This window comes from Sinocyclocheilus rhinocerous, unplaced genomic scaffold (genome assembly GCF_001515625.1).
Source record: "Sinocyclocheilus rhinocerous isolate Xijiao unplaced genomic scaffold, SAMN03320098_v1.1 scaffold2446, whole genome shotgun sequence".
Taxonomy (NCBI): Eukaryota; Metazoa; Chordata; class Actinopteri; order Cypriniformes; family Cyprinidae; genus Sinocyclocheilus; species Sinocyclocheilus rhinocerous.
In genome coordinates, this window is record NW_015623451.1 from 190,914 (window position 1) to 214,880 (window position 23,967).

Genomic DNA, 23,967 nt, shown 5'->3' on the forward strand with positions numbered 1-23,967 from the left:
ATATATATATAAAAACAAAAACTCCCCAGAAAAAAAGGCACTTTCTCTCGAGGAAGAAAAAGGGCAGGTGCTCAAGCCCCCTTTGATGTCTATGTGTGCACGTGCCTGGGTTTAGTGTTTGTTTAAATCTCTATCTATAGATATTATAGACTTATTATAGACATTTTTTGTGTGTAACTCATCTCACATTACTGCAGACATTCTTATGATTATTGTACTACATTATATATTATATATTATACTGTTAGATAATATACTTGAATGTGAACTGAATGTAATGTTTTCAAACACTTACTTACATGATAACTGGAATTAAATGCAAAATGTATTATATTTTAAATTAATAGTATATGTAATTAGCTGAACTTGTGAATTTGTGATTTTATGACCCATTAAGTAGGACATAAATAATTGTATTAAATAAGTGCATTGCTGGATGCACTGACAAGCATTTATGGTAAATAAAAAAATATACTTTAATGCAATTTCTTTGGCATCTTTTATGTGTATTTAAATACAGTTATAAAGTACAATGATGAAGCTGTAATTTAGTACATTTAAAATAAATTAACTTTAATATAAAATAACACATTGCAGTTAAAAATATAATCAAGAACTTTACCTCCCAAGAGGGGAAAATAAAAAAAATAATTATAAAAAAAATACAAAATATTGCTCAGTGGTTGCTCTTCGGCTCAGGAGACTTAGTTGTGATTCTCATATATCTCTCATCTAGTATCAACAGCATTTCAGATGTTTCTCCTAATATTCCTTAGGAGAAATAAAAGTAGAAACAACGGAGATATGAGAAAGTTCTGAGAGAAAGGAGTCCAAAATGAGAATAGACTGTGAGAAACATGAGAGATCTCTTTATCGTCTTGCTGCAATCTCTTTCAAGACTCCATTATAAAAAAAATAAAAAATAAACTTTATTGCTCAGAGGTTGCTCTTTCTTTTCTTCTTTTTTGACTACATTGGGGTACTAAGGGTTGATTCTCTTATATGTCTCATATACAAACACACTAGAAAGGACACAATTTTGCAGACTTCTCTTTCAATGCTTCAAATTGTGACAGAACAATAACAGCCTAGCTGCTCTCTAGCAGCCATCAGCTTTGACAATATTTTATAGCAGTCACGTTCTCAAGACAAACCAGACGGCATGCTTTAATTTTAATTTCTGAGCTGAAACATTTATCAGAGCAGCGCCACGAGGGGGTGTTGACCTGAAAATGATGCACATTGTGTTAAAATCGTCTTCATCACCACTCACCTCCAGTCCTCCACACCAAGACAACCACTACTGGAAAGGGAGGGAGGGCTTCACTTCTGCTGTGACTGTGCATGTGCTGATCAATGTGTGCTACACTGCTGTGCTGCGCGGAGACGCGGAGGGAGAAAGGCATCGGAACTCGACAGTCTCAACATGCGGAGACGCGGAGGGAGAAAGGCATCAGAACTCGACAGAGTCTCAATATTTCCCGACCTGATATTTTTTATTTGTTTGACTGGGAAAGCTGTGCGCAAACAGAGACACACACACACGTACACATATATACATGCATTCATTTATATATGTGTTAAAATCGTCTTAGCAATACCTCACGGTGGAACGCATGCAGTTAACCGATGCTGAATAGCATTCAAATGAATGCACTTCCAAAATCAAATCCATTGCCAGAACTTGAAAAGTATAGTGTGCTACACTCTTTCATTCCGGCTGAAGCAATAAATCATATCGCTCAGAGCCGCTGCAGGTTAGTTATGTGGTTTCTAGGAAATGGAGCATGAGGCTGCGCCGAACTCACAGAGATTCACAGTATGGGAGCGTCACGCATCAGGATGTACGCTCATGTGTGGCATTATATAGATTGGGTGTGAGAAACCTTCAAGCACGGGAAATGAGAGAGAACACTTTGCTTAGGCGTAGGTGTTAGATCTAGGTGTTAAAAGTCACCACCTGCTGCGTTCACAGTTTTAAAGAGCAGAATTCCTCATCTACATTCGCTAGCCAAGATGTTTATTAAGAGAAACCAGGTTGATAATGAGAGAGTTCAACAAGAGAATGCGTTACAGTGACTTAACATGGTTGAAGGGATCAAATCATGAGGAATAAAATTGATTCCTTGATATTTTGACATAAGAATTCACTGCACTGTGAACATTTATATTGAAGTCTTAAAGGGATAGTTCACCCAAAAATGAAAATTTGATGTTTATCTGCTTACCCCCTGGGCATCAGGATGTAGGTGACTTTGTTTCTTCAGTAGAACACAAACGAAGACTTTTAACTCAAACCGTTGCAGTCTGTCAGTCGTATAATGGAAGTGAATGGGAATCATGGCTTTGAGAGTCAAAAAAAACATAAACAAACAAAACCAAATTAAACTCTGCGGCTCGTGACGATACATTGATGTGTCTTGGATGCCCTGGGGGTAAGCAGATAAACATCAAATATCATTTTTGGGTGAACTATCCTTTTAAGATACAGTGTCAAAGAGTAACATAAGGAACACCAATAAACTAAATGCAGTGAATGGGTGCCGTCTGAATGTCCAAAATGAAAATGTGCTGAAAATGTCCTCACCCCCAGGCCATCCAAGATGTAGATTCGTTTATTTCTTCATCAGATTTGTAGAAATTTATAATTCCATCACTTGCTCACCAATGGATCCTCTGCAGTGAATGGGTGCTGTCAGAATGTGAGTCTAAACAGCTGATAAAAACATCACCGTAACCCACAAGTGATTCACACCACTCCAGTCCACCAAGTCCAACTTCAAAACTGTTGCTTTCTGCTAAAATATGAGATGATAATCCATAATATTGTATTCTCCAGTGAAAAGTGGTCTGGTCTGAATCAGGAGTGAAATATGTACATATCAATCAAAGTTTACAAGCCAAAACAGTCCAAAACAGCTCTAAATATGTGTGTGGATTTTGATGTGAGAGGACAACAGGAGATGATTGTTTTGTTTTTTGTTTTTTCACTGGAGGAAGTGTTATTATGAATTATAGACTTTGTATTTTGGCCAGAAATTATGTTAAGTTAAAAAAAAAAAACATCTTATTGATGCATTTGTTTCTTACAAACACACAGCTTTTCGCTTCACAAGACATTAATTGATGGACTGGAGTCATGTGGATTACTTCTGGATTATTAGCCCGATTCGGACGGTAATTGTTTCTCATGGGGACATTTTCAACATTGACAGGGGTTAGTCTCTGATTGTATTGTAATCCAAATCCAGAATGCCAATGTTTTTCTCCCACCACCCATGTAAAAAACCCCGGCCAAATTACCTACTGTTTTTTTGACAAGCACCGAAGTTGTGTGGTAATTTAACTTTTAAAGTTTACAAGAAGAAATCGAAGAATCAAAATTCAGTGATGTTTTTGTCAGCTGTTTAGACCAGTGGTTCCCAACCCTGGTCCTGGAGGCACCCCAACACTGCACATTTTGCATGTCTCCTTTCTCTGACACACCAATTTCAGGTCTTGGATTCTCTACTAATGAGCTGATGATCTGAATCAGGTGTGTTTGAACAAACTCATCTACATCTTGGATGACTTGAGGGTGAGGACATTTTCAGCACATTTTCATTTTTGGGTGAACTATTCCTTTAAAGTATGACATCATTGCAAGCATATGTTTACAATCTGTATCATATTATGTAGTTCTTTTGCTGAGAAATTATATAGTGACATATGAAACGAAATGATAAAATAACTACATTTACATTTTTCTCCCAGGGATTTGTAGCTGTCTTAGGCTTTACATAATTAATGAGCTTACACACATAATACTGGTAATTATTCAGAGTACAGCAGCAGTGAAGCGATACAAATGAGTGTTTATGCATCAGCACTGGGGTTTGAGTGGATTTATTATGTTTAACAGACTTCAGCAGCATGATGCTACAAACATAGCAACAGAGAAATGTGTTTCTTGATCAGCAACATTTAAATTCATTAAATAAGATGTTTTTCAAGTAAGAGTGTAGAAATCTTAAGCTAATATTTGGCGTCTAATGGAGTTCATTTGTTCATGCAACACTGTTGCAATCATGTATATTACAAAGTCAGCGTTATAAATTCTAATATGTAACAAGACTTAAAGTTTTGTTCTCAGATTGTTTAATAGCAAATTTGAACATCTGTCATCCGCATTATTTCAAGTTTCTACTGGCACTCAGCTGTTTCTTTTAGGGTTTACATTAACTGAACAGTAAAAATTTATATTGTCTTCATGAAAACACGAATGAATAATGTGCGGTCAAAAACAATTGCTGCTTTGGCTGTTATCTATAAATCACAGGCAGTTTTGTGCTGTTTTCTGCTCTGCTGTTGTTATTGGCTGTTTTGTTTGAGGCGGCAATCAATGATAAGCCTATTAACACTTAAGCTTTGAAATTCCATTTAAAAAGGGGAAAAAGTCTCGTAATATCGTCTTAGAACTGCTGGATAGAGCTGGAGTATGAGATAAAGCTCATCACATATCTTTGCCACATTAGTGAAAGGATCAAACATTCGGTTCACATAACAAATATCTGTTGTGGACGCATAAAAGCTGTTTATGATGCTGCTCATTCATGCATTTTATTGGCTGTGAAATTGTCTATTAATTTTTATTGTGACAATGTGGATTTAGGGCCCACTTCTTGTGAACATCAGCACAACAGAGTAGTTTTCAGACTAACTTTAAAAGTGAGCATCTCTTTTTTTATGGGTTCAGTGAAAGTTAAAGCAGCACTATGTAACTTTTGGCGCTCTAGCGGTTAATAAACAGAACTGCACACATCCCGCGGAAGAACATTCCAACCGGAGTTACTTCTCTAAGTTTATGTCTATGGCGATTCACAGTGTTGGGGGTAACGCATTACAAGTAACGCGAGTTACGTAATCAGATTACTTTTTTCAAGTAACTAGTAAAGTAACGCATTACTTTTTAATTTTTTTGAACACAGAAAAAGTTACATAGTGCTGCTTTAAGGTTTGTGGCATGTTGTCGATTACCACAGAAAAAAAAAAAAGTTTCTACTTAATTTTAAATCTGGATTTATATCTTATTTGTAAGTCGCTTTGGATAAAAGCGTCTAATAAATGACTAAATGATTCGGAATAAAACAAAAAACGCGGTTTGGAAGATGAATTCATGATGTTCTTGCTCATTATATACATTTAGCAAATTTTGAACACAGAAAAAGTTACATAGTGCTGCTTTAAGGTTTGTGGCATGTTGTCGATTACCACAGAAAAAAAAAAAAGTTTCTACTTAATTTTAAATCTGGATTTATATCTTATTTGTAAGTCGCTTTGGATAAAAGCGTCTAATAAATGACTAAATAAATAAAATAAATAAACATATTTTTAAGTACTTAGTGGTTGAGTAGAAATGTGCGCTCTGTGTGTTTTGACCATAGACTGTATAAAAAATTGGCTGTTAAAATCGTATTGCCGCCTTGTGTTTTGTTATGTGAAGTCATAGAGGGAACAAGCATAAACCTGTGCGACGGTATAAGTTGTGTAAGCCGTCAGTTGTAGTTTATTTTTATTTGTGCATACATAATAATAATAACAATACATTAAAACAATAAATAAGTATATGACACCATTAATACGCATCTGTCTGGCATTTGTAAGATATATTAATCAGATGCATTTGATTTAGGGTTTCTGTAATGACTTTTCTCAACGCTAGACTCTCACCTCATGTATATTTAATTGAAAACACTGCAGCATCATTTATATTTCAGTCCTGAAACTCCAATAGCAGCTTCCTCTGCTGCTCCAGACTGACTGAGGCTTACTGATCTTTACACGTCCATATCTCATCAAGAGTGTTTATTAAGTGAATTTATGGCTCTAATGCTAAGTAAAGTTTAATTATTTAATTTTCTATGGTAGACAAGCAATGTCACAACTTCAAAACCTTATTAATATCGAGAATATATTTGGCAAGCATGTTTTAAGTGTTGACTTATTAATTTGTTATAAATAATCTTTTTTTTTTTTTTTTTTTTTTGGTTTGCATGCATCATGTTTGTAAAGTATTCGCTGGGATATACAAAAAAAATAAAAATGCATTAGTGTATTTTTATTTTAATAAGTTCAAATCTCTGAGTTTGACCAGGGCAGATGACGTGACGTGGCCAAGTATGGTGACCCATACTTGGAATTAGTGCTCTGCATTTAACCCATCCAAAGTGCACACACACAGCAGTGAACACACACACTGTGAACACACACCCGGAGCAGTGGGCAGCCATTTATGCTGCGGCGCCCAGGGAGCAGTTTGGGGGTTCGGTGCCTTGCTCAAGGGCACCTCAGTCGTGGAAGGTGGAAGAGAGCGCTGTACATTCACTCCCCCCACCTACAATCCCTGCCGGTACAAGACTCGAACGTTACGAGTCCGAATCTCTAACCATTAGGCCACGACTTCCCCCCACACACACTGTGAACACACACCCGGAGCAGTGGGCAGCCATTTATGCTGCGGCGCCCAGGGAGCAGTTTGGGGGTTCGGTGCCTTGCTCAAGGGCACCTCAGTCGTGGAAGGTGGAAGAGAGCGCTGTACATTCACTCCCCCCACCTACAATCCCTGCCGGTACAAGACTCGAACCCGCAACCTTTTGGGTTACGAGTCCGACTCTCTAACCATTAGGCCACGACTTACCCATTTGCAACCCAGGCTAATAAAAACTACATGCCTGTGGTGACATTTTGGCAAAAATGTGTGTTTTTCAGTAGTTTAAAAGTAAAATGTTATGTGAGTGGCGCTAAAAAGCATGTTCAGTTTTTTCTCTGAAAAACTGTGCCAATATTTTATTAAGCTGGTTCATGCACAGATTGCAGCAGCTCACAAATCGAATGCCCATTAGTGTCGCAAAAATGTTTTTTCACGTTTGAAAACTCATCTACACTGAAGATCTAATGTACCACCCACCTACAACTAAACCTAACCAATAGTGTTAAAGAGAGAAAAAAAAAAGAAATGCGTTTGGTGAAGCGACCATGCCATTTTACACAGCTTTGAGCTCTTTTGTCAAGCCGTGTTTTACGGGACTCGTATTGAGTGTTTAACATCACAAGTGTAATGCTGTACCGGGTGAGCTATCGAACAAGTTTACTACATCAGAAAAGCCAAATATATGGAGCTGGTTATGTGATGCAAACATAAAAATGTAAAAAAAAAAAAAAAATTTACTTATAACACAGTATTGTGCAAGCAATCATGCATAAGTGCGTCTTCATTAACTGATAATCTGTCCTGTAATCATAATTTGTGTGAAAATGATTTAATAGTTGTTGGTGTTCATTTCAGCTGCAAGATGCAGTGAGTTGTAAGTATAAGTACGATTCTGGATAAATTGAGAATCACGATTTGTTTGTCTCAAATAGAGATCACGATTATCCCACGATTCTGAACTAAACAAAATAATGTGTGGCAAAATATGATTGCTGCAGTCTATTTAAAAGTGTTTAATTAATTTGAATGAAGTATTAAAAGTAATGTATGTTTTCGGAGTTTTGCAAAAATGTAGGCAGAGCCCGTTTTTCCAATGAGTTTGTGTTGTTTATTTAATGTATAATCCATTTAGTGAATTTCTTGTATAACTAACTGTAGTGTTCTGTTCTAGACTGCTACGTTGATATAAAATGACTGATTAACATGCCACCACTAGAGCAGATATTTGATGAGGTTTTTGTTTGCTCTGTGCAGTAGAGCATGAATCATGCATGGCCGTCCCTCTGTTTGCTAATGAATTAACTCCCTGCAGTCAGTCGAGCATGTTGACTCTCACACCGCACGCTTCCTCCACCAGCACAATCCCAACGATGTGCTGACAGATGTGTCCGTCTTAAATTCAAATGTGAGGAGAGTCGTCACTGTGTTTGCGACACTCGTGAGTGGGTTTCTTTTGATCAACGGTCCGATGCAAGGAGCAATTGAATTAAGAAGGCTGAAAATTAGTATTCATGCATTTGATATGCTTAGCTTCTGGTCTGTGATTAAAATCAGAATCATAAACATAAACAGAGAAGCAAGCAAGTTGATTAATGAGTGTCAAGATTGTAGCTAACCCACAGTAAAGCAAGTAACAGAGTAACCAACTTCGGAAGAGTTGGTGCTAGATTGTACTAAAATAGAAAAAAAAAGTAAATTATGAAAAAAGATTACATGATATATATCTATATTTTTACAAAAAATATCACTGAATTATGACTTTACATTTCGGTTTGCTCCTCCCATAAACCTTCCATCTGCCTTTAGGGGGTGTTTACAGGACTGACAACTTCATATGCATTTTGGTCGTAACTTTTCTGTATGTTATTGTCATGTAAATGTACCCTAAGACTTGAGATATTTCACACTTCACTAGTAGTAATAGTAGTAGTGATTTTATGGCATCTTCTGTGGGAGGGATCTAGTGATGCACCAAAATTATACTTTTTATTGATATGCTGAAGCCAAAATTAAAGTTTTCATTTAGCTGAAAGCTGAAAATTAAGTTTTGATAATTAAATTTGGGTAATTACAACCCAGTCTCACAGCAGAGCATAACTTTTGCATGTTTTTGCAAGGTGTTGATTTTGCATGAATTCATACAATGTGGATAATACAAAACGTAAGATTTGTATAAAAAAAAGGAAGCATTAACGTCCACCCCTACACAAAGTGGGGCATAAGCAGATCATACGAAATGTACGAATGAGATCATACAATTTAGTAACAGATTTGCCAAAACATAAAATACAAACTGCCATGAGAGTGTTCGTAATTAAGTAATTGAACTCTTTATAGGTGTCGCATTCTCAAGAGATCAATTAAACCAAACATAGTAAAGTTCAGTGGCAACGAGCCACCAAGTGATATTTAAGCAAACAAATTTTAAATAATATTAGAATTGAAAAATCACTAATTACACACACCGTTCTGGCTAATGATTTTGTCCACCAAAACTTTTTTGCTGAACATGTGTATAAAAATAGCATATGGTTTTGGAAAAACCTAAAAAAAAAAAATTGGAAAGCTAATAGTGTGCCATTTTCAAGAATTGAGTCTTTGAAGGGAAATGTTTGATTTGTGGTTCAGGCTGCCAAAAAGACAGCATATAATGATGTATGAAAGCCAAGTCGAAACTACCAGTGAGAGGCCAGAAAGAAGTTTTATTAGGCTTCTTTGTTCCCATAAGAGATCCATGACGGTTGTAATGTTGCATTGAGCAGCTGTATTACTGGTTAACAACATGAACCCATTCACAATGTTGGAGTCTCCTGTGGTTGCAGACGGGAATGACTCACTGTCTAATGTTTCGTCTTTATTGTCATCTCTCCATTGCTTTGCCACAAATCAACTGACGTCCAACAGAACCAATGACTCATTGAGTTCATTTAAGAGGGAAGCTCTTCAACCACTTAGTAATAACTCAATAATATCAAAGAAATGTGCCTGGCCAATATGAGGTCAGAATTGAAATTGATTTTATCATTATCAGTTACTTTTGGCTCAGCCTGGTAATGAACCCTTCATCGATTTTTCTTGTTTTCAATATTCAGCTTTCTATTCCCACACCAAACACGCAATTAACAACCTCTCTGGGAACCAATATGCAGTACAGAGAGAAACGCACTAAACATCACCATTCCGATTGCACATAAACCATTCAACAAGATTGGTTTTATTGACAATGAAGGAAGGCGTTGATTTACTTTTAATATGGTTATTTGATAAATATCCAAACTTTGTTTTGTTTTTTTGAAGAGGGAGAACTTTTCGATAAAGTTTCTCTAAGGGAACAACTGTATTTGATTTCTATGGACTTATGCACACTAGACAGAAGCTCATTTAACAACTTGTCTTGTTACCGACGTTGTGGTTCGTACTTTACACAACCAATTACAGAGTCTGAATATATGAGCCTAACAAACAGCATGGAGGAAAGTTTGCAGTTTTTGGCTTTAGCTTCCCACTCTTGCCATTTCTTCGGAAATGGCTCATTGCTGCTCTTTTGCTTGTCGGAGACACACAACCAGTTGGCTAGATTTTTTTTTGTAGCTGCTCAATGCGAATGGAACGTGTCTCACATTAGCAGTGCTTCACGGACAGATATTGCAACCTGGGACTTTGTCTCACAGACTCAAAACATGCAAGCGTGTGCTTGGCTTGGATTTCAGAACACGAAAACAATGGATGCGCTTCAACTGAAGCATAATGTAAGCGTTCAATCACAACGGCATTGACCGTCCACTCTCTGATTCAAGACTTCTTTTGAAATAGGCGGATTATTCTACACACACAACGAGTACACTTCACTCTAGCGACTTCGATCAAAAAATCACTGCAGGGCTTATTCAAATAGTTTCAGAAGATTCTATTTTTTTTTTCCAAGGTTGAATTGTATTGCTAAATGAAAGTCCTGTGATCACTGACTGCTCTGCAAGGAAGTTGTTGTTCCCAGACAAACGTCTCCTCTGTCATAACACTCCAATCTCACACTCATTCAGAAAGCGCCGCCTTGAGACCCTTGCATCAGGTTTGATGTCAATGATGTCAAATGCTTTGGCTCTCTTGCGTCTCGAGTTGTGTCATGACTTGTAAGGTTGAAATGTGTGTTTTTGTAAGCGGTTTCAGGACTTCGGCAAAAGGGGAAACGTGCGACTTGGACTGGGAACATGTAGACGCATGCACACATAATCACGGCTGCCGGCATAGATATTACAGCAAGCATGTTTGCATTGGGTGTTTTGTTATTTAATGTTCATTACACAAATTCAGTGCTGCTGTTTAAAGTTTGATGGAGGTGTTCATAATTATATTGACCCAACAGCAAGCCAAACACAGCAACACACAATAAAGACACAACAGCAAAATATGGAAGAGAGAGGAAAAAAAATATACATGTAATATGGAATTAAATATAATGTGGAAAAAATACTGTTTTCTATATATGAATATATGTTAAAATGTAATTTATTCCTGTGATCAAAGCTTAATGTTAAACATCATTACTCCAGTCTTCAGTGTCACATGATCCTCCAGAAATCATTCTAATATGCTGATTTGCTGCTCTAGACATATTTCTGATTATTATCAATGCTGAAAACAGTTGTGGTGCTTCATAAATTTGTGGAAACTGTGACACATTTTATTTTTTTAGGATTATTCGATGAATAGGATGTTCAGAAAAATGACATTTATTTTTGAAATATAAATCTTTTGCAACATTATAAATATCTTTACTGTCACTTTTTATCAGTTTAATGCATCATTCATATTTGAGTAAAAGTATTAATTTCTTGAACTTTCGAGTTCAAACTTTGGAAACAGAAGAATGACAGAAGCGATTGTGAAGTTAAATGAATGGAAACAAATATGTTATAATGTAATGATGAAACATTTTTTTTTTTCAAAGCACAGCCATTCAGACATTTTTTTTATTTTTTTCGGATACTGGGCAACCGATTTTATGCCTTTCACTTCCATTCTTCACTACTGCTGCAAAAAATGCCCACATTTTTCTGAATCTGAGGCTCTATTGAACAAACTAGAAATGTTTTGCTCTCATCAGTCTACACTGTTAAAATGAATCTGTTCCGTATGTTGTTCCTGTTCCATTAGACAAGAGTGTCTGCTCTCTCTAAACACATGGTGACATTTCAGCAGGATCTTCAGCAGAAGACCGAACTGTCTGAGAAATAGTCCCTGGCATGCTATAACAGCATACATCCAGCACACATCACAAACCAGAAATGAGGCTTGACAAAGAAAAACACCAGCATAGGAAATTACACTCACCCTCACTGATGTGAGTTTGGCATCAGCATCATGACATCATGAATCAGGTCAGATGGTGGCAACAAACAACTAACCATTTCAACTGTGACAAGAAAAGTTCAGTGTCACACCCTGCACTCTGCTGATATTCTTTATTTGCCTTTGATTAGACTATTTTGTGAAGAAAACGAAAGTGGTGTTTGCCTGTGCAAATGTTGTGTTGTCACAATACTAGATTTTCTAACTTCTATACAATAAAAATATTTAAAAATATTGAGATTCCACACAAATTATAAATATTTATTATAAATAGTTCATATCATTTATGTTTTTAGATATTTTGCTTTAGTTGTATTGTAATATATTTCTGTTTTTTTTATATATATATAATAATAATTATTATTATAATTATTGGTCCCACTTTATATTAAGTGGACATAATACCTGTGTACTTACATAGTAACTAGATGTGAACATAGTATGTAACCACAGTGTAAGTACACATTGGTACATAGTATCTACAGCTGTAATGTTTGTGTAAGTACACATATGTAACAACCCACTGAATGGTGTGTGTAAATAGAAATGTGTAACAGGACATTGGTAACAACACTTTTTGGTAATGAAAGTACAAATGTGTAACAGGACTAACAACACTTTTTGGTAAAGAAAGTGTTACACTTTATGTTAAGTAAACAATTCCTATGGATGTACCATGTAATTACTCTGATGTTACACAGCAGTGGCCAGTAAGTTAGGCTTTACATATAAATTGTGGTTGGTGTCCAGAATGTTACACTTTATATTAAGTGGACAGTTCCTGAGGAGTTACCATGTAAGTACACTGGTATTACAGTGGTGCACCAACTCCACCAACTTGAGATCCAACTCCTCCCCCTTTACATATCCCTAAACCTACCCTATTTCCACCCCCTGGATCCCATTTCCACCCCTAAACCTACCCATCTCCACCCCCTGGATCAAATTGTTCCAATTACTCTTATACATATTGTTGTTACAAAATGTAGTTATACATGTCCTGTTACACATTTGTACTTACACAAATAAATCAGAGGGTTGTTACATTTGTGTAGTTACAGAAATACAGCTCTAGATACTATGTACCAATGTGTACTTACACTGTGGTTACATACTACGTACACATCTAGTTACTATGTAAATACATACGTATTAGGGCCACTTAATATAATGTGGGACCATAATGATTATATGTATCATTATTATTATTATTATCTCAAAAACAGAAATATATTAATATTACAATACAACTAAATGAAAATATCTAAAAACATAAAGGATACGACTTATGTCTTAATTTATTAACTTTCAAGAGTTAACCCCTTCAGCTTTTATTTTGTCGGAAACTTACGCTTCTGTGACAACAACTTTACAAACACTTCTCATTACAGATCTAGTGAAATGCTGCAATCATCTGTCCACAAAAATGTTACATTCAAAATCTCAACATGTAGTTCCATTGGTTTGTTCAAATCTGTATGAGCAACACTGCTGCTTGCTTGCTTTAGTGGCACCATTAATAATGTATTCTTTATTTAATGTGCCATTAGGCAAACACTTCTTTATACAAAGCGACTTGCACTTACTACTAGACAGCATCCCTGGGGCAACCTGGATCCCAGTATCGCTTTGGTCCATTAATCACATCTTCCAGGCCTTCAACACAACAAGCTTTGAGTTACTAGCCTGGATTTTTAACCACTAATCTAGTGCTGCCACCATCTACACGATGCAGTATATTCCATTAATGATTGCTGATTTCTTACCCTTACGCCTTGAACATACTCTATCCAAGTATGTGAATGCAAATGCTTCAGGCTGCACTCGATTTCATGCATCATAATTTTGTGAGTCATACTTTGAATTCATAACCCTTGTGAAAATGAAGTTCACTTTAACATACTTTTTAAGAAGAGTATATATTAAGGAAAGATATTTTAAAATAATATACTTAAATGTGAACTTAATGTAATGTTTTCAGATACCTATTGCAACTAAATGAAAATGTATTATAGGTTACATTCATATTAAATTCAATTAGTTTAACTTTAGAGTGCTTTTTAGGCCCACTTAAATAGGACGTAAATACATCTTCATATATAATTTCATAATTACTTTTATTGAAATATGCTTAAAGTGTACTGCTCAATGTACTTACAAGCATTTATGATAAACTAAAATATACTTTAGTGTCATTTCTTTTGAAACTTGTATATTTAAATATATTTGTAATTATACAGTGCCGCACAAGCTATTATAATTTGCCATGAAATTATTTTATGTCCCAGATTGTGTGCATAACATTATCACTAGATACTTTAGCAACATGCACATGTGCTTTACTCTGGAAGGCTACACGACAGGATGGCAACGGCTGGAATGCGGGATTGCCATAGGGTGTGCCATCTCCCCCATCCTATTTGTTTTAGCCTGCGAGGTAATCCTCAGAGGGGCCAGGCAAAATAGTCAGGGGCATCAAGCTACCCTCAGGCAAGAGGCTTCCACCATTTAGGAGCTTCATGGATGATTTAACAAGCATCCTTCAGACAGCTCTATGCACGACCAGGCTCCTCAAGCGCTTTGATGAGCTGCTTAAATGGGCAAGAATGAAGAGCAAGGCTGAAAAATCAAGAAGTATCTCGATAAGGAAAGGCGTGCCGCATGTCAGGACCATCTTCGTCATTGGAGGGGAGCCCATTCCTCGGCTGGATGAGGAACCATTGAGAACCCTGGGGAGGCAGTACACAGCAGACTAATCTGACAGGCAGATGGGGAAGCTAGCCAGGCAACAACTTGCAGAGGGCTTGGCAATAATTGAGCAAAGCCACCTACCTGGGAAGCACAAAGTGTGGTTCTAAAGGTCTGTGGAATTCCCATATCGGAGGTTAGCAGGATAGACAGCCTCGCCAATAGCTACATTCAAAAGTGGTTGGGCTTGCCCCGCTGCTTTTCGGATGTAGGTCTCTTCGGCCGGAATATGCTGGAGCTCCCCATCAAATCCATCAGCCTAGGGTACAAGCAAGAGAAGGCACGCCTTGAACTGGAGCAAAAGGACTCAGCAGACCCACTTATAAGGAGTGCAGAAGTCCCCATCTGCACAGGCCACAAATGAAAGGCGCAAGCTGAAGTAGAGCATCTCTAGTCTGCAAAATCAAGAGGTGATGGGGTTAGTCCAGACCAGTCGGGCTGGCCTAGGCTGGGGAGCGCCACAGTAGCTCTGGTCTAAAGCCACCAAGAGGCAGCAGAAGACCATGATCGTGGATGAAATTACCAGGCTGGAGTATAATAAATACTTTTTGAAAATGTGATTATTTAAATAAATTATCCCCCAGGAATGTAGTTCAACACACTTTCTTTTTTTGTGTTGGGTCTCAACCCCAGAAGTTTTATATGGCCAAGGACAACATCCCTAGGTTACGACTGTAACCATGGTTTCCCAAAGGGAACAAGACGTTGCGTCAGAAATGCTTTGGGAATGTGTCTGCATGACCGCGTACTGAAGCACAGGTGACGTAGCAACCAGGAAGCTTTAAAAACGCATCCGGTGAAAACAATGCCAGCTTCTGATAGGATGAAGCAAGTGCTCGCAGGGATGCAGGAGGTATGGCGGGGCAACTCAGCATCTCTTTCCCTTTGGGGAACCATGGTTACAGTTGTAACCTAGAGACATTCAGGAACTCAAGCTGCATCGGAAACACTTTGGGAATACCAACTCCGCCATGCTGACAAATGCCTGTCTAGTGTGAAAACCTATGTGCATATCTAAGACTAAAGCACTCTAGAGCCTGGAGTGGTTCCAACATCTAGGTTATGAAACCTAACAAAGGTGAGGGGGGATGACCATCCCGCCACATCGCAGACGTCGTGTAGCAAAAATCCTGACAGAAAGGCTTTAGATGCCGCCATACATCTTGTTGAGTCGGCCCTGACCACCAGAGGAGAGGGGAGATCAGAGGACACATAAGCCAGGGAGATAGCCTCAGCTATCCACCTGCTTAATGTATGCTTGGTTGCTGGGAGACCTCTCTTTGGCGAACCAAAGCAGACAAAAAGTTGATACATTTTCCTCCACAGGGCAGCTCTGTGGATGTAGGTGCAGAGTACTCTAACTGGACATACCAAATTAAGCTTCTCTTAACCCTGCAGAGAAACGTTATTGACTCCAGCACTGTAACAACAAGGCAGTTAACTGGGTCTAGCTGATGATCTCTGCACCATGAACTGAAAAGCTTCCACTTCTGGGAGTACAGTTTCCTTGTGGAGGGAGCTCTGGAGTGGTGAATGGTCTCAACAAGCTCAGTTGAGAGACCAAAAGTTATGAGTTTGTGCCCCCTCAGAGGCCACTCCCACAATTTCCACAACTCCGGGCGAGGATTAACAATCGTAACATCAGAAGTCAGAAGGTCCCTCTTGATCGGAATCTCCCATGGAGCCCCGTCGAGAAGGGACACAAGGTCCGAGAACCATACTCGGGCTGGCCAGAACGAAGCTACTAGCAGTAGACTGAGCCCATCCTGGCGGACTCTTTCCATAACAATCGGGGAAAATGCGTACAGGCACAGCCTCGACATGTCTGTACCATGGCATCCAGTCCCAAAGGAGCTGGATGTGTAAGGGAGAACCACAGAGGACAGTAAGTGGTCTCCCGAGATGCAAATAGGTCTACTTGAGCCTGGCCAAAATGCTCCAAATCTGCCCCACAACCCTGGGGTGGAGCCTCCATTCCTTGGACCTCGCCCCTGCCTCGACAGAACGTCTGCTCCCTGATTGAAGTACCCAGGGATATAAACTGACCTCACATAAAACGCGGGCAGGGAGGAATACACTGACTAAAACGCTGTTTGTCTGACTTATCACTCGCCATTACTATATAACTGAATTTGTGCACTGGCACAACACACACACACACACACACACTTCAAACAAAAATGTTTAGATGGACACAACACAGAGTGCTTGCTGAAGATCAGAAGGTGGCGTTGTCTTCACCAGATGCGTTTTTAAAACTTTCTGGTCTCTATGTTACTCACCCTCAGCCCATCCAAGATGTAGGTGACTTTTTTTTTCTTCAGTAGAACAGTAAAGATTTTTTAGCTGCGTGGTTCTTGGTGATTCATAAAATTTAACCAGCACTTTGAGAATAAAAAAAAACATATTGAGGAAGACAAAATTATTGCCCATGGCTCCTGACAATATATTGAGGCCTTATGAAGCAAAATGATCTGTCTGTGCAATAAACTTCTTGGGTTACGACAGTAACCCCTGTTCCCCGAGGACACTTTGGGGAACACTTATGATGACACTTTGGTGCAAGTGTCTGAAGCATGTGTGAAACTAGTCCAATCATGATTGGTGTTGCGTCATGATGTAGCGAGTGACGTGGCATGTGACGACAAAGGGACGCAGGTACACAATAGAGATAGCTTTTGAACGGGTCGAAACAAGTTGCTCTCAGGCATACCGAGGTATGGCAAAGAGACGCAGCGTCTCGTTCCCTTCTCTGGGAACAGGGGTTACAGTCATAACCCGAGATATTCTCCATCAAGGAAACTCGAGCTCCGTTATGTGATGACACTTTGGGGTGCAGACTGTAAAATCTCATGAAAGTATGTGGGATGGCCCAGCATTTAGCATCACATATTTCCTGCAAGGAGACCCCCGAAAGAAGGGATTTAAAATATGCCATACTTCTAGTGGAATGTGCCCTAATGGCCAGAGGTGAAGGCATACCCAGGCACCTGGTAGGCCAAGAAAATTGCCTCAAAGATCCAATTTCTAATCTTTTGCTTACAGGCTGGGGATTCCTTCCTGGGTGACCCAAAACACACCAATAATTGGTCTAACCTCCTCATTGAGAGGACTTCCGAACATACAGCTCCAAAGCCCATACAGGGCAAAGCAAATGAAGACTCTATTGGTCTGCCGAAGGCCTGTGAAAATATTGACTGGTCTGCATTCATCTGGACCTTAGGCACATAGCCTGGACTAGGATGCTGGATGGCTTTCACTCTCCCAGGAGTGAACTCCAAGCAGGACCGAGTGACAGACAAAGCTTGGAGATCCCTAACTTGCTTGAGGGACGTAATAGCCATCAGGAAAGCCATCCTTAGCATAAGAAGTTTCTCTGACGGTGACTCTAATGGCTTGAAGGGGGCCAGGGATAACCTCTCGAGAACCATCGCCAGATCCCAAATTGAGACACTGGCATGAACCACAGGCCTCATCCTTCATGCACCACGGAGGAACCATACTACTATCTGGTGCCTCCCCAGAGGCCAATCACTTAAAGGGGCGTGGAAAGCCACTATTGCGGCCACGGACACCTTAAGTGTGGATGGGGTCAGACCAGCAGAGAATCTTGGAGCAACTCCAGCATTGAAGCCACTGGGCAGTTAAGTGTTTCCAACCCACGCTCTCTACACCAAGAGGTGAACACATTCCATTTTAGGCCGTACAGTCTCCTCATGGATGGAGCTCCAGAGTTAAGTATGGTCTCATGCTGAAAGACCAGCTTCTAGGTACTGACACCCCTCAGGGGCCAGACCCACAGTTTCCATAATTCCGGCCGGGGATGGTATATCATTCCCCCGACCTGAGAGAGCAGATCCCTCCTGAGGGGAATCTCCCACAGAGGGCCTGCTAGGAGTGATAGCAGATAGCACATCGGGGTGGAGTCTTCATTCCCCAGGGCCGGGGATGGTATATCATGCCTCCGGCCTGAGAGAGCAGATCCCTCCTGAGGGGAATCTCCCATGGAGGGCCAGCTATGAGTGATAGCAGATAGCACCTCGGGGTGGAGTCTCCATTCCCCGGGCCTCAGCCCCTGCCTCGACAGGATGTCCACTCCCAGATTTTGGTCCCCGGGGACATACATTGCTCTCAGAGACAACAGTTTCCCCTGGGACCACAGGAGGATATGATGTGCCAGTCTGCAAAGCGGGCGTGATCTCAGACTCCCCTGGTGATTTATATAGGAGACCACCAACATATTATCCGATTGAATCAGGACATGGTGTCCACCAAGGTCTGGGAGAAAGCTCCTCAGTAGTGTTGTCAAAAGTACAGATGTCGGTACCAGTCGGTACTGAAATTAAAAAAAATGTGACGATACCAGCATTTCCCGTTAGCATGTTGAACACTGTTGTGCGGATTCTCAAACATCTCTGATTGGCCATTGTGTTCACATGCTTAACTGATATGCCTGTGATTGGCTACAATGATCATCTCTTCACGCTTTTTATCAAACACTTACCGGACACCGAACACAATGGCCAATCAAAAGTGTTTGAGTAACAAAGGCTTCTTCCATATGACTAGAGCACTAGACCCACTGCAGGGGTCTCATGTGCAGAAGGCCAAATGGTATCACATTGGACGCAGCTGCCATGAGGCCCAGCACCCTCTGAAAATGCTTCACAGTGATGATATGGCCTAGTTTAATCCTGGATACTATATCCAGAATGGTCTTTCTGCGTGCAGGGGACCACCATGCCCGCATTGTAGTCTCATACCATCCCCAGGAATGTAGTTCAACACACTTTTTTTTTTTGTGTTGGGTCTCAACCCCAGAAGTTTTATATGGCCAAGGACAACATCTCGATGCCAAACCACCATATTGTAAGACTGGGACAAAATGAGCCAGTTCTTGATGTAATTCAATACACAGATGCTCTGTAGTCTCAGCGGAGCTAGAGCTGCATCCATACATTTGGTGAACGTGTGAGGGCAGAGAGCTAGGCCAAATGGAAGAACCCGATATTGGAATGCCTCGCCACAAAAGGTGAACCTCAGGAACTTCCTGTGAGCAGGGAGGATGGAAATGTGAGCGTCCATTAGATCTATCGGGACAAACTAGTCCTCGGACATGATTTGACTCACAATAATAGGAATTGTTATCATCTTTAACCTGAATCTCCTCAGAGAATGGTTCAGATTCCACAGATCTATGATGGGACGCAGCCCCCCATCCTCCTTTGGAACTATGAAGTACCGGCTGTAGAACCCGGACTCCCACTCGGGAGGAGGAGTGCATTCTATGGCCTCCTTCACCAAGAGGGAGTGCACTTCCTGTTCCAGCACCTGATCGTGCTCTGGGTCTATGGAACTCCAGACCACCCCATTGAACTTTGGGGGGCAAGACCCGAACTGAAGTCTGTAGCCTCTTTCTACAGTGCGCAGGACCCACTGAGACACATTTGGAAGCTATTCTCATGCTTCTAACTGATCTACTAGGGGAATTAGCCTCTTGAGGTCAACTTTGGGTGCTTTGTCCACTTTGACTTCGATAACCTGAAGCAGAGGACCAGCAGGGAATATTTGAAGTGGATTTTCGGTTTGTGGACGTGAATACTGCATGGCCGCAGACATTTCCAGCAGACACTGCAGTGTGCATTTGCTGGACACTGATGTGTCCCAAAGCAGTATGCATGGCGGGATACAATCATTGGGTCTCATTCACTAATAATTGCAAAGATTGTTCATATTTATATGCACATTCAAACTCTTTACAAAAACTTTCCGCCTAATTCACAACACGTGTGTAAGCACATGAATTTGTTCTTAAACTCATCCTAATGTTAGTGAATTTGAAGTATTCTAAATGAGCGGCCGCGTGCACGAGGTTAGTCATTTGCATAAAACGCGCCCAGACCATTTCCATATAAGGGCTTTCCTCACACACTTTCCTTTTACAGCCTTTCGTCACTCGTGTCAAAGATACTCCACACAACCCCATATGACACTCTACAGACCTCTTGCCAGATCTTTAAGCAATGCCAAATGTGCAGTCCTCAAAACCAGTTCATACACAGTAAAACACCTTTTAGACAGACCCATTTTACAGACCTCTCATTAGCCAGCTGTACATGTGCTATTATTCAGAGAAACCTTGCAGCTTGAGATATAGTCTAATGCAGTTTTTCTTACTCTTTCACTGTATAAATAATTTTAAAATTAAATATACTTTTTTATCATAATTATATACAGTATATAATTATATTTAGTATATAACTAATTATCATAAGATGGAACATACACTTTGTCTTAAATAAATAAATAAATAGAAAGAGAGAGCGGGGAAGAGGGGACCACCCTCAGAGGCCTGAAGCTAGTTTTAATGCCTGGTACATCTGTATGATGGCCATAGTGTGCAGGCACAGACTAGCCCAACCCTCCGCAATGTACGCTTTGCCCACTAGCGCATATGTAGTACAGCAGGGTTTGGTGGGCAGTAGGGGTTGCACCGACTAGTCGACTTCAATGCTCTGCCATGACGCTTTAAGCTTGACGTCGACTAGTCGCTGGTCCTATAGAGGGCACAACAGGATAAGAAAACGTTGAAGGACTTCCACATTTACGGTCCGTTTCCAAACAGTTTAAATGACAAATAAATGCATACTCTGAAAGCGCTCCACAAGACATGTGTTATTATATTACTGGATGCTCGAAATTGAACAGGAGAATGCACGTTTTAAACAGCTTATTGTACAGGTAAGTTAATCGCCGTCATAAAAGTCGACTTCAAAAAATCAGAAGTCGTTCAACCCCTAGTGGGCAGTGTCAGGACTTTAAGGCTGGCAGTCGTGGCCTAATGGTTAGAGAGTCTAACTTGTAACTCGAAGGTTGCGGTTTCGAGACTTAGGTCTGGCAGGAATTGTCGGTGGGGAGAGTGAATAACCAGTGCTCTCTTCCACCTTCAATACCACAACTTGAGCAAGGCACCGAACCCCCAGCTGCTCCCCGGGTGCTGCAGCAATATGGCTGCCCACTGCTCTGTGTGTGTGTGTGTGTTCACTACTCACTGCTGTGTGTATGTGTGCACTTGGATGGGTTAAATGCAGAGCACAAATTCACTTTCACTTTTTTCACAGCTCAAGCATTGGACTATCGCGCGGGGCAGAAGTAGCACACTGAAGGTGTTCCCTATAGTGTCATCATATGACGCAGCACAAGTTCCCCCGAAGGGGAACTGAACATTATTTACAACATTATTACCTGCTATCCAGATCCTCAGGCAAACGCCCCAGAGTGATGTCTGGTTCACAAACGAATCCTTATTTTAAACCATTTCTTTTTAGTGAACTATGCAGCTTAAGCAGCACAGATCTACAAGTTACTCAATCAAAAACTCACTTCCGTATGCCGGACAGTCACGCAGACTGGAAAAGAGGCAAAATAGTGGCATATCTGATCCTATGATGAATGAACTCATTCAGCGCTCCAGTTCCTCCAATAGTCAATGAACTGAGGAAACAGTTCAACTCGGACCAATGACTGATGAGCCGCTGATATGTGCATGCACGAACTGAGCACTTCAGTGAAGGGTCCAAATGAAAATTTTTATGGTTTCTCATGCTGAAACTGATGAAAACAAGTTTATGCACTTTATAGGCTTTAGGCATGTAAAACATCCACGTTTCACATCGTTATTGGGTGCTTTAACCCTCTAAGCGCCAAAGTCGCAAAATTGCGACAAGACGTCATACTTAATAAAATAGACTGTTGTTCCTAATATGGTGTAATATCTCATTTGTATTCCCTACCACTAGATGGCAGACATGTAGTACTTCGATTCTAGACCAAAATTACGTCACGTTCCTATTCAAAGTGTTCGAGGAAATAGCAGAGCAAGTGAGGTTGTACCGTGAGGATGTGTTGCAAATGTTATTCGCCGATTCTGACTCTGAAGGGGAATATTTGCCTTTTGGAAATGACGATCGGTCGTCTAATGATCGCGCTTCTCCCGGTACATCATTGCAGCGCAGTGGTGCCGCCGTGCAAGGCGCGAGTGTTCACGAAGCTCAAACAAGTGATCATTTCGACCCTTTGCCCAACGGGGATGGGGGTGGCAGGGGAGAACGTGATCGTAGTGTCCATAGACTGATGAACTGATCAAAAAGTAGGCTACTGTTCACATGCGTTTTACTACTATATAGTATAGTAATATAGTAATAATTTAGTACTTTCTCCTGTTTTATTGTTGGTTTCCTCTTTTCTGATCATCTGGAATGAGGATAAAAAAAAAAATTAAAAAAACATGCAAATAAGTTCAAACATCAATTCAATATCTACTATTTCCTGAATATTATGAAATTCAAGATGGCCGCCTCTGATGACGTCATAATATGCAAATTAGACGAGTATATTTACACCCCACATAAACTTCCGGTCATGCCCAACATTTTTCTAATTTACAGTAGATCTCTATCTTTAAGCCCTTTCAAGCCACAAGCTTTTGAAATCTTGATGTCAAAATCCAGCATTTTTTCCAAAAATCCCTGGCGCCAAAAGGGTTAAAAATATAATCGTGTATATGTGACCTCATTGTGTTATTACGTAAACAAACTAATTAATTGAACCAGCTCATTGAAACGAACTGTCCAAAAGAACCAGTTTGCAGAAAATAATTGTATTTCCCCGTTTGCCTGAGGCTGTGAATTACAGGTAATAATTTTGCTAATAATTTTCAGTTTCTTGCACAGACCAATCTTTTCACTTCATAAGGCCTCAATTTATCGTCAAGAGCCACGGGAATTAATTTTATGTTCCTTAATATGCTTTTTTTTCTTCTCAAAAATGTGCAGCCATTGACTTGCATTTTATGAATCACCAAGGACCAGTGTTGGGGAGTAACTAGTTACATGTAACGGAATTACCTAATTTAATTACAAAATAAAAGTAATTGTAATCAGTTACAGTTACTAAGAAAAAATGTGTAATTAAATTACAGTTACTTATGAAAATGTTAAGGATTACAAATGGGGTTACATCTGATTTTTTCACACACACTAAGTAAATAAATAACACCATAAATAAATAAAAAGTGTGAGACTTACTTCTTCTGGAGGTACAGCTGGATCATGAACAATGGGTACTGATCCATCCTTGAGTTTTAACTTTTTAACAAAACCTGCCTTGAATTGTCTCTCATTCAGAAAGCAGTCTGGAGTAAAATGATTTGAGCAGCCAGACTATAAACGAATTTAGTGAAAGTGTCCATCCAAGTGCACACACACAGCAGTGAAACACACACACCGTAAACACACACCAACAAAGTTGGGGGTTTGGTGCCTTGTTCAAGGGTCTCACCTCAGTCGTGGTATTGAAGGTGGAAGAGAGCGCTGGTATTCACTCCAAAATCAAAATGGCTT

At 39.9% G+C, this 23,967-nt stretch overlaps 1 protein-coding gene across 1 annotated transcript in view; it reads left to right on the forward strand.

Moving 5' to 3' along the window:
* LOC107741301 (astrotactin-2-like) overlaps positions 1–23,967 on the forward strand; it is a 151,132-nt gene that overhangs the window by 42,839 nt on the left and 84,326 nt on the right. The gene's annotated exons all lie outside the window — the stretch shown is intronic.